Source organism: Harpia harpyja, chromosome 5 (assembly GCF_026419915.1).
Source record: "Harpia harpyja isolate bHarHar1 chromosome 5, bHarHar1 primary haplotype, whole genome shotgun sequence".
In the NCBI taxonomy this organism is placed as follows: Eukaryota; Metazoa; Chordata; class Aves; order Accipitriformes; family Accipitridae; genus Harpia; species Harpia harpyja.
Window position 1 is genome coordinate 40,543,480 of NC_068944.1, and position 16,100 is coordinate 40,559,579.

General features: G+C 42.5%; 1 non-coding gene across 1 annotated transcript; it reads left to right on the forward strand.

Moving 5' to 3' along the window:
* Positions 1 to 8,421: 8,421 nt before the first annotated feature.
* On the forward strand, positions 8,422 to 8,621 carry LOC128142536 (small nucleolar RNA U3). The gene has a single exon (XR_008235447.1). It is a non-coding gene; the product is annotated as a small nucleolar RNA U3 (small nucleolar RNA).
* Positions 8,622 to 16,100: the final 7,479 nt, after the last annotated feature.

Genomic DNA, 16,100 nt, shown 5'->3' on the forward strand with positions numbered 1-16,100 from the left:
ATATCACACATGAGAATGCAAAAGTAGGCCAAGATGTAATTCACAAACACCAATCAAACAAATGGGTACTGCAAATGTAAGCAAGTGAGAACACATAAAAAAACTCCTCAACCAGAAAAAAAGTATTTAAAAAAGGAAAATAATTGTTTACCTTGAAAAACATTCCTGATTTGTGATTTTTTTTTCCTTCCAGGAGGAAAAATTGGTGGTGAGTGGGATCAGACATTTCCTTGATGCAACCCTGTTTCTCTACAGAGAGCAAAGGCCTGATTTCCAGCTCAGACTAAAATGGGGTGTTTCCTTTGTTCGCATTTCCAAGCCTTCCTCTAGCCATTACTTTTTTCTTCTGCCAGGTCCACTGCTTCCTGCTTTTGCTCTCTGCTTCATGTTTCCAACTGTTTCTCTTCTGCAGATCACAGGTGGCTTCTGCTTCCAGAAGCACACAGGTATTATTTCCACCTAACAGTACCCTCCTGCCCAGTTTCCCCAGTTTCAGTTTCTGGGTGAGCTGTGTTTTGGGCTGTGGCTTCATTTCCCTCCCCTTACTCCATCCAGATAGAAGCATCACTGCTCCTACGTTTGTAGGAGGAGAACCTGTGAAGGTCAGTAACCAGTTGCATCAGATTCAAAGACGTGTCATCTCAACATCCATTATGCTCTTGTATTATAATCACAAGCACTAAATCGTGATATATGTATTTAACAGGCCCCTGTAAATTTCAAACTTGTATATATTCAGAATATAAATTATCGTATTTCCTTCCTTATTTTGGAAAAGATCCCATTTAATTGAAAAACAAGTCTTTCCTATTGCTTTTTGTGATAACTAACAGAATTCTCTATCACCTCAGACACAATTTTATATTACATGGCATAGGCTGGTTGAAAACATGACAGCATGATAATTTTCTGTTGAATTCTGTATTCATTTCTATTACACCTAATTACATTTTTGTGATACTATATTGGAGTTATTCCTAGAATTCCATGCATTTTTTCTAGGTAAATCACAATTAACTTTTTTAAAAGTAAAAGAAATACCTAATTAGTGGTACCAAATTCCTGATAAATGTGCTTCTTGAGCTTCCCTCAAAAGTAAAGTTTACTTCTATTTGCATTTAGATTTCTAACCCAGTGTTTGGACTTTAGAGGAGAATAAAATTAGTTTGCTTAAAGAATCTGCTTATATCGGGTTACTTGCTTAAGTATCCCTACCAATCATTTCGTCCTATAAAACTTTAAGTTATATTTTTAATTATATATATGTTTTAGAAAAAAGTTGGTCTTCATCCAGTATATCGCTTAAGCACATGCTTAGCTTTAAAAGCCTGAACGGTCTCATTGAACTCAAAGTGAGAGACTACTTAAGTTCAATGACAGTGAGAAGCATCTGCTGGAAATTTTGCGCTTGTAACAGATACTATTTCAGCTTTGAAAACAACACCAAGGACTTGAGCCTGTAAGTCTTTCACATTTAGAACTCCTACGAAAGTCAGGGGAAATCTTCATGAAGCAGAAAAGTGTAATAGTGTAATTATTCACCTGCTGGAAGATGGCATATTATTCTATCACCTATTAAAATAAAATTGATACCTTTACAAGTTTCTGTCTCAACAACTTTGAAAGCTGTAAAATGTGTGCAGGAATTGTTAAGTATTTTTTTCTTTTCCGAATCTTAAAATTTTGTCCTTAAAAGTCTACAGAAAGTCAAATTAGGGAAATATTTTCTTCACTACAATGGTATCCGTCTTCCCACAGAGTGTTTTTTTAAGCAAAAACTCAGGGAATGATATTAGTGACAAACTACTAAATAAAATTCAAATGTCTCCGTTCACTTTTATTTTAAAAAGAATTTCAACTGACATAAAACCAAAGCATTTTGCATTGCGATTTATTGGCAATGCAACATGTTGAGTTTCAAGTGAGCTGTTTGTCTTCTGGAACAGTCTAGAGAAAAGACACTCTGAAAGTACACCCAGAAGATGTGAATAACTCTGGTACCTCTCACTCATCACTGTTTAACAATTAGTTATTGCAGGTATGAAAATAAGGAGTTGTATTTAAATTGTTTGCGATAGTAACTTTCCCTTTCTTGATTAATATTCCTGCTCTAGATGACAGCAAATGGAGTGAGGCAACAATCATGTCATTAATGATCTGGTGTGAATGAGCATGTCTCTCTCTTGTCTCCAATACAGCTATGCCAGGTTACATCAGCTGGGGGTATGACCCAGAACTCTGAAAAGCAGGTTATCATCATACTGGCTATCATGAGTGGCCTACTCTTTTTTTCTAGGCAGTAGTTGGCATCAAAAGCAGTAGTGTAAGTGACAAGGTCTTTGCAGAAGTTGGTTAGAGAATAATTGTGTAAAAGCTAAGTTTCCTTCTATTTCCAAGGGAAATTTTGCTTCTGCTTGGAACAATGAGAAGGTACAGTCCTTCCCACCTGATTTTACTGTAATAGTATTGTAACTATGGACATAGTTATTACTATTAATACCTATTATTATTATTAATATGTATTAATACCTATACCCTATTAATATCCACCCTGTGCGCATTTATAGATCTTGCTCATGTATAATACCTGATGATTGTTTTTAGAAATGTCTGATCCTGCTAAACACTTGACCCTTAGCCTTCATCTTGAAAGGTTTTGTACTCATATTTAGCTTTGAGCACAAGTCCAAAGTGCACCTGTATTATGGCTCCAACATCTTGGCACAGAGCTGCTGTGGTCTTGGGGCTGGGTGCCTCAGCTCCACCTTAAATCTTTAGGTCTGGTCCATTTGACATGTTCTAAGCATTGTGCTTTTGGAAGGTGCCAGATCAGCGGCCCTCAAGGCTAAAGTCTTCTGTATACTCACAAAATGGCAACACCCTAGGCAATAGCAATGCAAGATTTATCACACGTCTTAGTAAACAGTGCTGCACAGAAGGAGCCATGTCAGCCCTGAGAAGGTGCTTCAGCCATTGGGTCATTCAGCTTGATCCAAAAAGTCAAGAGCCTCAGTGCTTCAGCTTAGACTGAGCAGTCCACTAATTTATTTGACTTTATACCTCTATAAACAGCTGCCTAGCCCAGCTAGTGCTTATTTTGACTAAGAGGTAATAGAAGTTCAACAAAACGTGGCACTAGATTCCAGAGTCCCCAAGACAATCAAAACAAGTCAAGTGTCTTTCCAAAGCCCAGCCCGCACTTTTTTCCTCCCTTGCTGAAAGGCTCTCAGTGCTGCAACTTGGCAGCCAGCATGTTATTGCACTGAGAGTGAATTTCACATTCAAAGACCATCCCAGTCTTAAAATGTCAAGAAAACACCTGCTCTTCCACTGTCAGGAGGCCACTGATGAACCACGAATGTAATTTTTAATTATGTACAGATTACTATATGGGAAGTTTAAATCACCTATGTCAAATTTTTGGTGTAAGCTTATAAAACAGTGAGTGCTTAGTCTGCCAAAGCATGCAGGAAACCTGCCTTTTAAAACAGGTTACTGCTAATACTCAGCAGCAACAGACCTAGCGGTTCCTTGCTGTCCTTCCTGTGACAAGCAGGGTATTGATCCCCAACATCTCCACTGTCTCACTCAGCCTTTCTTTTTGATGTATGGCATTTTGAAAAGTAGTAACCAACACTAGATCAAAAGCAGATAGTTGATTTCCTCTGATGATCCCTTCTGATATTGCTTGCAGGAAGGAAATGCTTGTGGACACAGGATTATTAATAAAGTGCTGCATGCAAAAGACTTAGCCTTTAGTGACAATGTGCAGGCAGAATCTGTGTTCCCTTTGTTTCTACCTGACTTCTGTTGATCAAGTTTATCTGATACTTGAATCATTCTTACCACCTTTGCTGGCTCTTTGCATTATACTATTTTATTGAAAGCAAACAGTAAACCCAAGCTGTGGCTTGGGGCACTGAGGTTGGTCATTAGGAAACACTTCGTCACCAGGAGAGTAGCACAGCGGTGGTAGAGGTTCCCCAGAGAAATCAGGGTTTAGCCCACTGTTTTAGGGTGGTTTCGAGGATTCCCGCGAAGGTAAACACGCACACACTGACTATAAGGGAAAAAGCAAGCATTTTATTAACTACACACATGCGTTATGCTAAGGGTATTTTACAAAGCAGAAAAACCCTATTAACATACTGACCCAAGGACTGTGAAGAAGAAGATGAACCATCCGTACATTCCGTATATTCTTGTGCCATCTTGCGCCGCGAGGCCAGTCCAGCAGTCGGTAGGTGCCAGCTTTACATGGGCGTCCCCACAGAGGCAACGGTGACCTTGCCGTACACCAGCCCACTGCTCTTCGGAAAACCCCGGTATTTTATACATTTGTGGAGGAATGGGTGTTGACACTTGTGGCCAATGAGTGCCAAAACACGCCTCGATTGCAACACAGGGAGCCTATGGCACATGCGCCCGCTGGCCAGGCGCGCTGCACGTGCCATAGCCATCCCTTCTATTGGTTCATGGGTTCTGTGCACGTGGCAAATTACCATAATCCATCAGTCATGTCCATTATGCTCTAACCAATAGTAGGACTTTTGCAAGGTAAGCAAAATTATGTGTGGTGCCTTGTATTCCTCCATTATTGCACGTACTACCTCCCCTAACATTGCTCTACTTTCTTATCCTTATGGTCAGCATTTCAAACAATAGACAATAAAATATCTGTTCCCTGTGCTGACTGTGTTTTTTAGTTATCTACTTCTTACTCAGTGTTCATCCACAGACCAAAATTCCATCTTTTAACCCTTGTGTACACACCCACCCTTGGAAATTTTCAGCAGCTGGTTGGAAAAAGTCACACCTGACCTGATCTTGAGTTGATGATAGTCCTGTTTCCAGTGAGAGGCTGCACTAGAAAATGTCCATAAATTCCTTCCAACCAACATAAAATATTTGCCCTTTTTGCTGCATTCTTAGGATTACTGACATTAACATTCGCTTTGAAAAAGAAAAGCAATTGTTAAACCTGGATATTTAAACTGAACAAAAGGTTTTTTTCAGCAGTGACTAACAAAAAAGACGAATGAATATAGATTTAAATACCGGTCTATTAAAATGAAAATATACATGGCCTCAGAGAGCTACAATGGGAACGTCTCCCTTCTCACCAGCCCACAGAGGTTTGCACATATGGTAGCCCACTTTGCATTGCTTGGAAACTTTATCACAACATTTGCAAAAAGTGATTTGTGTTTTGGGACGGTAATTCATTTTTTAGAAACTTTCTTTTTATTGACTGCTAGAGATGGGCTGAAGCCAGTTGTGTCTGAAATGAAACCAAAAGCCTCACAAGCAGATGGCCTAGCATGTTCAGCAAAAGTGCTATCTGGAAATGTGATGTATTCTTCACTAATGAAGAACCTTGAGGACTATCCTCTCTGTTTACCATCAACCTCTGAATGTGTACCATTCCCTTATTCTCACAGGCACTGCTGCAAATAAGAAATAACAAGTAGGAATAGCACTAAGGTTTGAAAGTCACACCATATTTATATTTTTGTTCCATATTAATAACATTAGATTGGGGGGGACGGGTGTCCTAATATCTAGCAGCACAAATACTTCTAAGGGTTAACTTGTCCATACATGTATGAAGTGGAATATACCTGTATCTGTAAATTGAAACCACACTAAATGAACATTTTGATATAACTTTCAGTTTCCTTAGCTTAGGCTACTTCATCTGATTTTTCTCCCAATTTATTCACTGTAGGGGTGGGGAGGAAGAAAAGGAGGCATGGTTCCTACATGCTTTCAGCCAGTTTCAAGGTTACAGCTGCCTTCTCCATCCACTACTTTCCTCTGGTTAATGTCATGTTTGCCTGGCTTCCACTGCCAGACTCTCAGCTTGCCTCCTGTCACATCATTACCTGCCATTTCAACATAGCCTATTATGTTCAAGATCAGGACACTTAGATGTATTTTAATGTGCAAAGATGAATATGTAGGTGTCTACAGATAAGGTAGGTGGTTAAACTCCCATTACAGTCAATGGAGACAGTTACCCTCAAATGGACAGGCATTACTGTCATTAGCTCTGGGCTCCACACAGCATAGCTCTCCAGTGAGCACCAAGGGGAGCTGGACACCTAAAGCAGATGTAAACACCTACAAAAGAAGCCTAAGTTTAAGGTGGCTTAATATGGAGCTGAATCCCACCCTGGCTGATTGCCAGCAGTACTCTCTCCCCAAAATTCCTACTCAGTTTTTTCCTCTCTCCATTTCTGTTGTTTTTCTGCTCCCCTTGCTCCTACATGTCTTGTTTAATTCCTTGTTTTGTTGACTCATCTCATCTCATCTCATTCTGGAACAGTATATTCAAAATCTGCTCTTTAACAACAATCTTCGTTCGTACCTGGTTTAACTGCCACTCCGATAGTGTGACTTCCTCCTCCTGACATGAAGTTTGACACAAATCATTTATCCTCTCACCTCAGTTTCATATTTAACATACAAACATGCTTGTTTGTTGCTTTGTTTTTCTGAGGGAGGGAGATTCATTATTAAATTTAGGTTCTGTTAAAGAAAAGTGAATTTGTCATGACTGGTTAGTGTTTTGGCTATCCATTTCTAAAGAAACACTGCCTACGGTCTTGTTAATGTGCCTGATCCTCAGGCATGCTAATTTTTAAAAGCCTTTAAAATAAATGGGACCTGTGGAAGCTTAATCCATCTCCTGATTTCTGTGAAAGTTCTCCTCCACGGTGTTTTGTGTCTGTGTCTATATGAACAGCACAGCAACAATAAAGCAACCAGAGCAGAGCATGTGTGCAATGCACAAATTATGACAACACTGAAGAACCCTCATGTTCCTCCAAATGTATCTCTCTGAGCAAATATGAGAAGAGTAGCTCACATACAACAAAACTATGGGCTATATTCTGAGCTTCATTGCGCTAGTTTAAAACTGGAGCAATTTCATTTACTTTACTCCAGCCTAACTGAGATTAGGATCTGCCTGTATAATCAATACAGTAGTCATATTGACCTAAACCTTCTGGAAAGAAATAAATACTGTCAGGAACAGTCTTCTTGCAGGGAAACAGACAAAAACACCTGACTTTAAACAGACTTCTAAAAACCACATCTCTTATGAAATCTCTTGGGAGCAGGAGTTCTTTCAGTCTCCCAGGGCATAGCAAGCAAAGCAAGGTAAGTTATCTTGACACCAAGTCCTCGAGCAGCAGATCTTTTGGGGAATGAACAAAGTGCTCTGTAGAGCCAGCCTGGCTTATTGTCAGAGTCATCTGTATCCTTGAAAAGTACAGCTGGGGTTAGGGAAGCTGCAGAGAACACTTCTGTTACACTGACGTGCTTCTCCAAGGAAAGGAATCATCATGACTTGAGTTTCAGGGGAAGTATTTTTAGTGTTCCTTCCTCCTGAGGGGAGTTTCTATCATAATCCATTGATTTGCATGGAGCTTATTGTGCAATACAGGGATTCTTTTATTTTTTTCTTTAAAAAAGAGAGAAACATACTTGAAAAAATTCTATGCCTTTCAAGAATTTTCCTTAATACAGTAGCCCTGCATGAATTATTCCCAGCAATCCTGAACTTTGAAGTGGGAATCTTTATCATATTAAATAGTTACTATGTTATGCAAATAAATATACACGTGTATATTGTATTGGGTCTGGCTGAGATGGACTTAATACTCCCCATAGCAGCCCTCATAGCACTGTGCTCTGCATCAGTAGCTAGAAAGGTGTTGATAACACACCAGTGTTTTGGCTACTGCTGACCAGTGCTGGCACAGCATCAAGGCTGTCTCTCCAACATTTTTGCCCCCCCCCCAATGGCAGGCTGGGGCAGGGCAAGATCTCGGGAGGGGACATAACCAGGACAGCTGACCTAAACTAACCAAACAGATATTCCATACCATATGATGTCAGCTCAGACATAAAAGCTAAGTAAAGACAGACGGAAGGGGGGCATTTTTGTCTTCCGGAGCAACCACTACGCGTTCTGAAGCCCTGCTTCCCAGGAAGTGGCTAGATATCGCCTGCTGATGGGAAGTAGAGAATAATATCATTTGTTTTTCTTTGCTTTCGCGTGCAACCTTTGCTTTCACTTTATTAAACTGTCCTTATCTTGACCCACGAGCCTTTTGTTATATCTTCTCCCCCCTGTCCAGCTGAGAAGGGGGAGTGATAGAGCGGCTTTGGTGGGCACCTGGCATCCAGCCAGGGTCAACCCACTACATATATGTACAAATCTCAGAAAATATTTCTTTCCTCTGTTTTGGGCATCTCAAATGATTCGTAGACACTTTAGGAGTCATACGACTAAATGAGAACAATACCCAGTTGACCAGTCTGCCAGGAGAAATAAGGCTGTATTGTAAGAAAGGAACAAAGATTTTTTTTTCTCCTGGAGTTCTGATTCCTCATTAAAGAGTAACTATCAGGACTATACTTTCAAGGGTCATTTCTGTAGTTGGTCACTAGAAGAGAGTGATCGCACCTGTACGGCATCACAAGCCATGAGGAGGAGCGGGGTGCTCTCCCCTGAGCATGAAGCTGGCCAGCAGGGCTGCCTGGGCAGGAGCCATTGACCCTTCCCGCCCCTCCGGGGGTTGGGAGGGAGAGAGCACGGGCTGAGCAGTTTGTGGCCCTTTTCATGCAACTCAAAACATGGATTATTTTCACCCAGGATTAAATCACATTGAGCTACATTTTGGACTCCCCCATCATTCTGCATTACCCAACAAGTCCACCCAGGTCCTTGAGCAAAAACAATCCCACAAATAGGTTTACCCTTTCCTGAGGAAGGAATAACCCAGACTGTTTTTTCCAGCAAGTTTCTTATATGTACTGTGGGGTTCTTATCTCCTTCCACAGTGCGCAGGGGTTTTGATTGGGCAGGGCCAGGTCGACTGGCAGATCCTCTAGTGTTAACTAGCCAAGTAGCTTCTGCTAAATGTGTGTGCCAATGCTTGAATGTCCCAGCACCCATTGCTCGCAGTGTAGTTTTTAATAGTCCATTGTATCATTCAATTTTCCTGGAGGCTGGTCCATGATAGGGAATGTGATACACCCAGTCAATGCCATGCTCCTAGGCCCAGGTGTTTATGAGGTTGTTTCGGAAATAAGTCCTGTTGTCTGATTCAATCTTTCAGGGGTGCCGTGTCACCATAAAACTTGCTTTTCAGGGTCCAAGATAGTAGTCTGGGCAGTGGCATGGGTCACAGTGTGTGCTTCTAACCATCCAGTAGTTGCTTCCACCATTGTAAGCACATGGTGCTTGCCATGGTGGGTTCATGGTAGTGTGATGTAATCAGTCTGCCAGGCTTCACCATATTGATATTTCAGCCATCATCCTCTATACCAAAAAGGCTTTAGCCAATTAGCTTGTTTGATTATGGCACACATTTCACATCTATGGATAACTTGTGCAATGGCATCAATAGTCAAATCCACCCCTCGATCACAAGCCCATTTGTATGTTGCATCTCTTCGTAAATGTCCTGATGTGTCATGGGCCCACCAAGCCATAAATAGCTCCCCCTTATGTTCCCAACCCAGATCCACCTGAGCCACTTCAATTCTAGCAGCCTGGTCCACCTGCTCATCGTTTCGATGTTCTTCAGTGGCATCACTCTTGGGTATGTGAGCATGTGCGTGACATACTTTTACAACCAGGTTCTCTACCCAAGCAGCAATATCTTGCTATAATTCACCAGCCTGGATGGGTTTACCTCTGCACTGCCAGTTGGTCTGCTTCTGTTGCTATAGACGCCCCCACAGAGCATTTGCCACCATCCATGAGTCAGTATAGAGATAAATTACTGGCCATTTTTATTGGCCAGCAATATCTAAAGCCAGCTGGATGGCTTTCACCTCTGCAGACTGACTCGATTCACCTTGTCCTTCAGCAGTTTCTGTGACTCGTTGTGTAGGGCTCCACACAGCAGCTTTCCACCTTTGAAGTTTTCCGACAATACAACAGGATCCATCTGTAAACAGGGCATATTGATTTTCATTTTTTGGTTATTTATTATACAGAGGGGCCTCTTCAGCATGAGTCACCTCCTCTGGCAACACTCTGAAGTTTCAGCCCTCTGGTCAGTCCATGATCACTTCCAGGATTCCCAGACGGTTGGGATTTCCCATTGAAGCCCGTTGTGTGATCAGTGCGACCCACTTACTCCATGTGGCATCAGTTGCATGATGCATAGAGGAGACCCTCCCTTTGAATGTCCAGCCCAGCACTGGCAGCTGGGGTGCCAAAAGGAGCTGTGCTTCAGTACCGACTACCTCTGAAGTGGCTCAAATTCCTTCATATGTTGCTAGTATTTCTTTTTCAGTTGGAGTGTAATGGGCTTCAGATCCCCTATACCCCCAGCTCCAAAACCTTAGAGGTCAACCTTGAGTCCCTCCAGGCACTTTCTGCCAGAGGCTCCAGGTGGGCCTGTTATCCCTGGCTGAGATGTAAAGCATGTTTTTCACATCTTGTCCTGTCTGGACCGGCCCAAGTGCTACTGCACAAACTATATCCTGTTTAATTTGTTCAAAGGCTTGCTGCTGCTCAGGGCCCCATTCAAAGTCATTCTTTTTCCGGGTCACTCGATAACAGAGGGCTTATGATCAGACTACAACCTGGAATATGCATTCTCCAAAAACCCACGACACCTAAGAAAGCTTCTTCGTTGTTAGTTGGTGGAGACATAGCTGTTATTTCATTGATCACATCCATTGGGATATGATGACAGCCATCTTGCCATTTTATTCCTAAAAACTGGATTCCCTGTGCAGGCCCTTTGACCTTACTTTGTTTTATAGCAAAACCAGCTTTCAAAAGAATCTGGATTATTCTTCTCCCCTTCTCAAACAGTTCCTCCGCTGTGTTGCCCCACACAATGATGTTACCAATATACTGCAGGTGTTCAGGAGCTTCACCTTGTCCCAGTGCAGTCTGTATCAATCCATTACAAATGGTAGGACTGTGTTTCCACCCCTGGGGCAGTTGCTTCCAGGTGTACTGGATACCCCTCCATATGAAAGCAAACTGTAGCCTGAACTCTGCTGCCAGAGGGATCGAGAAAAATGTGTTGGCGATATCAATTGTTGCATACCATTTGGTGGCCTTTGACTCCAGTTCATATTGGAGTTCGAGCATGTCTGGTACGGCAGCACGCAGCAGCAGTGTGACTTCGATCAGGCCTTGATAGTCCGCTGTTAGCCTCCACTCTCTGTTAGATTTTTGCACTGGCCATGTGAGACTATTAAAGGGTGAATGAGTCTTGCTGATCAATCCTCGACTCTCCAGTCACCAGATCAACTTGTGGATGGGAACCAGGGAGTCTTGATTGGTGCGATATTGTTGCTGGTGCAGTCATGGTAGCAACTGGCGCCTGCTGTTCTTTAACCTGCAGCAAACCCACCACAGATGGATCCTCTGAGAGACCAGGCAAGCTAGACAGCTGTTTAATCCTCTCTGTGCTCAAGGCAGCTATACCAAAAGCCCACTGGTACACTTTTGGGTCTCTGAAGTACCCTCTCCTGAGGTAGTCTATGCCAAGGATACATGGAGCCTCCAGACCAGTCACAATAGGATGCTTTTGCCACTCATTCCCCGTTAGGCTTACCTCAGCCTCTAACACAGAGAGTTCTTGGGATCCTCCCATCACTCCAGAAATATAGATGGATTCTGCCCCTTTGTAATCTGATGGTAATAGACTACTCTGTGCGCTGGTGTCCACTAGAGCTTTATACTCCCGTGGGGCTGATGTGCCAGGCCATCGAATCCACACAGTCCAGTAAACTCCATTGTCCCTTTCCTCCGCCTGGGCAAAGGCAGGGGCCCTCTATTCCTGGTCACAGTCTTCATTACTGGATTTTTGTAACTGTAAAATGGAAGTCCCTTCATCAGGGTCAAAAGTACGATCAGTCCTTCTACTCTACCCAATAGACACTGGAGCAGTAATTTTCCTGGATGGATGCTTTTTGGCTGTTGTTTTTCCTTGCAGTTCCAGTACCCGAGCTTCTAGTCTCTGGGTAGGTTCACCATCGCACTTCCTCATGTTCTCCCTCTGGACACGCAGGAAGAACCACAGGCTTGCACGTGGTGTGTGCCATCGGTACTCTTTCCCTTGAACAGAAAAAGGCTGACTCTTAATAGCTGAGGCGTTGGTTGGAGTGCATGAGGAAGACCTACCCTTCTCAGCTTGCTTGGACATCTGTTGGGTCAGTCTGTCCACAGCCGAGACACAGGCTCACATGGAGGAAGTGAAATTATCTTCGTATTCTTAGAGTTGTCTGGCTGTTTCATCTACAGTTGGTGCCTCCGTGTCTGTCCAGCTCATTATCGCCAGGGTGTGGGTGTATGACATCTGTGCATTTCGTACAAACTTTTGCCTCATGGACCACATGCACTGGATTTCATCCGTGTCTTTGGATGCCTGGTTGTCATCCAGGTTGTTATAGATCACCTCCAACACAGCTAATTCCCTCAGATACTGGATACCTCCCTCAGTGTTGGTCCGTTTGCATCGGGAATTTGCAAGTTCTTCCTTGAAGGGATATCTGTCCTTCACACTTGACAGGAGTCGCCACCAAAGACTGAGGACTCCTGCCTCTTTTCCAATCCCGTTGTCAATGGCCTTCTCCTTAGCAAGGGATCCTAACTGCTGGGCTTCTTACCCTCTAATTCCTGACTACTGGCCCCAATATCCCAGCGTTGGAGTAACCAGCTGAGAATTAGCTCACCTGGTTGACAGCTAAAATCTTTTTGCATATCTCGCAGCTCACATAGGGATAGGGATCGGGTGGTTTCTGTCTCATTTATGATTTCAGTTTCTCCGTCCTCATATTCTTGTGACTGCTCTGCTGCAGAACAGGCCACCTCTTCTGATTCTTTCTCCTGCTCCCTCTTAGGAGAAGTTTCTTCATCCCTTACTAAACGAGCTGACTTCCGCTTCCATTGTTTCTTTTTAGTTATAGGAGTGGCTGATATAGTGTCTGGTTTAGCCATAGTGTCTGTTGGTATGTTTTCCCTCTCTTGTCCCTGAGGGTGCTGCATAGTATCAAGCAGTGTTTGGCAGATGCTGGCCAGGGCCCAGCACAGTGCGGTAAATTGTGCCGCTTTGGAATAGCCATGGCTTTTTTTTTTTTTTCAAGCATTCTATCACTTCATAAGAATCCTGTAGTTGTTTGGGAGTGAAGTTCCAGACCATTGGAGGTGAGGAGTTCTCTAGATACGTGCCCATATTCTCCCGCATGCCGTGCCACCCATGACCATACTCTCGCGGAGCCTGGGTCATATTCCTAAATTGCTTGTTAATTTTAGACAAAACAAAAGCAATATTCCTAAGAAATACCAATAGGAGTATTTTAACTACCCAAGGATGTTCAAGATGATACTGAGAAATTATTGTAACAAGGGAGAAAACATTGGAGAAGGTAGCGAAGGTGCCATTCTGTATTTCCTCCACAAAAAACCTCTCAGAGGAAGAAGTATAATTGTTAATTGTCTCCATGAGATGGTACCCAAAGTACAGTAATGGCTTCAGTAAAGAGCCCCAATACCAGATTAAGCTCAAGGTCAGTGTTTTAATAACAAATGTCCAGGCAAAACATCACTAATCACTACAGATCACAGCAAACTACAAAAGCCAACACCAATCTTTAATATCTACAGCAAAAAAAAAGAGCATGGCACAGATCAGATAAACTAATATCAAGAACAGATGAATCAATCATAGAATCATAGAATGGTTTGGGTTGGAAAGGACCTTAAAGATCATCTAGTTCCAACCCCCCTGCTGTGGGCAGGGACACCTTCCACTAGACCAGGTTGCTCAAAGCCCCATCCAACCTGGCCTGGAACACTTCCAGGATTGGGGCATCCACAACCTCTCTGGGCAACCTGTTCCAGTGCCTCACCATCCTCCCAGTGAAGAACTTCTTCCTTACACTTAATCTAAATCTACCCTCTTTCAGTTTAAAGCCATTACCTCTTGTCCTATCACTACAAGCCCTTGTAAATAGTCCCTCTCAACTGTTAATAGATATAAATCCCTTCTAATATGCTCTGGTCAATCTGTTATGATCTCAAACCCTTCAAGCCCCACATGGGGCACCAAAAAAGGACTGTTGTGGTTTAATCCCAGCCGGCAACTAAGCACCACACAGCTGCTCGCTCACTACTCCCCTCAGCAGGATAGGGGGAAAAGAATTGGAAGAGTAAAAGTGAGAAAACTTGTGGGTTGTGATAAGAACAGTTTCATAATAGAAATAATAATAATAATAATCATAATAATAATAATGAAAAGGAAAATGACAGAGAGAAATAAAACCCAAGAAAGACAAGTGATGCAAATGAAAACAATTGCTCACCACCAACTGACTGATGCCCAGCCAGTCCCCAAGCAGTGGCCCCCTGGCCAACCTTCCCTCTAGTTTTATTGCTGAGCATGACATCATATGGTCTGGAATATCCCTTGGGTCAGTTGGGGTCAGCTGTCCCAGCTGTGTCCCCTCCCAACTTCTTGTGCCCCCCCAGCCTCCTTGCTGGTGGGGTGAGGTGAGAGGCAAAAAAGGCCTTGACGCTGTGTAAGCACTGCTCAGCAGTACCGAAAACATCCCTGTGTTATCAACACTGTTTTCAGCACAAATCCAAACCACAGCCCCGTACTAGCTACTATGAAGAAAATTAACTCTATCCCAGCCAAAACCAGCACAGTTACTTTTGACAGATGTGCTGTAGTTATATTCATTTTTAATCTTCGCCATATGGAGGCATAGTAGAATGATGTTTCAGACATTCTACCAATCCAGGATTACTAAAGAAGAGGGAAGAAAATGTCAAATCCACAAAACCATACATAGATGAAACAGTTTTTTTTTTAAGTTCCCCCCCTGTCCCCAGGAAGGTCAAAAAGAGAATTTCCCAAATGTATCAACTAAAATTCTCAGAAGCCCTGTGCTAAATGACTGGAAGCAGGAAAAACTCCTGCAATCCTGTGGTGAGTCAGTAGGATTCTGAGGCATGGGTGTTCTTGGGTCAGATGAGGATACTATTATTTGTACTTCCTGCTGTAATCCATGTTTACAAGTAGCCCATTAGTGCAATTTTGCACCAAAGCTCCCCAAATTTGATTTTTTTTTTTTAATCTTATTTGTATAAGCTAAACTAATGATGTATGGACTGGAGAGTGGATGACTTATGCTTTTCATTCACATGTGCTGGCAACAGAGGAGTTGCCCTGTTTCCCAGAAGATGAATGTGAATCGCTAAGGAGAAGAGATGGGGGTAGCCGTGCCCCTGCCAGTATTTTCAGGCTGGTATTTCTGAAAGAAGCAATTCTAAATCTAACATTTCATCTGTTTATTTACTATATGCAGGAGCCTGGTTTTCTCAGTTGGTTGTTAAACAAAACAGCTGTCTACTACACATCTGTTTACAAAAAAATATTAGCAGATTGTGCAATAAAAGATTAGGGAAGCTTATTTTAATTTGAAATGAGATAATGGGACAATCTTAAACCTAGGATCTGATCCTGAATCTTTGTGTTGCTCTGGAAAACAGTTCTGAGCAAGTACCGCTCGGTGTCTTCCTACTGTCCTTGCTATCAGTCTGGACCACATGGCAGCAGCCTTTGGTCACATCTGTTTGAAGCTTGGGGAAACCAGTGATCAGAAGACAAGCCAATGGAAGAAGCAGTGACTTTCCAAAAAAAAAAAAAGAAAAAATTAAATAAAAAGCCAAATCAACATGTTAAATACTCAGAGATCAGGAGAGACCTAATCTTCTGTAGGTAAACTCCGTCCTTCAGTTTTGCCTGAGATCCGGACTTCTTGCAACATGCAAGGAGATGTACAATCAAACTGGGATGGCTCTTGCTGTGACAGGGTTTCCGCCTGTGTAGAACTTCTGTACGATAACAATTATTTTTTGAGTATGAAATTCACTTCTTTTTGTCATGGAAAATTCCCACAACTTCTCATTTCTCAAGGGGAATTTCAGGCACACCAAGTGAAAATTGTTTAAAGGAACATCTGTTTTCTCTCATAAATTGTATGACAACATCTTAATAGAAACACAGCCTGCCTGTATATACTTCTGTCCTTTCACCCATTAATTA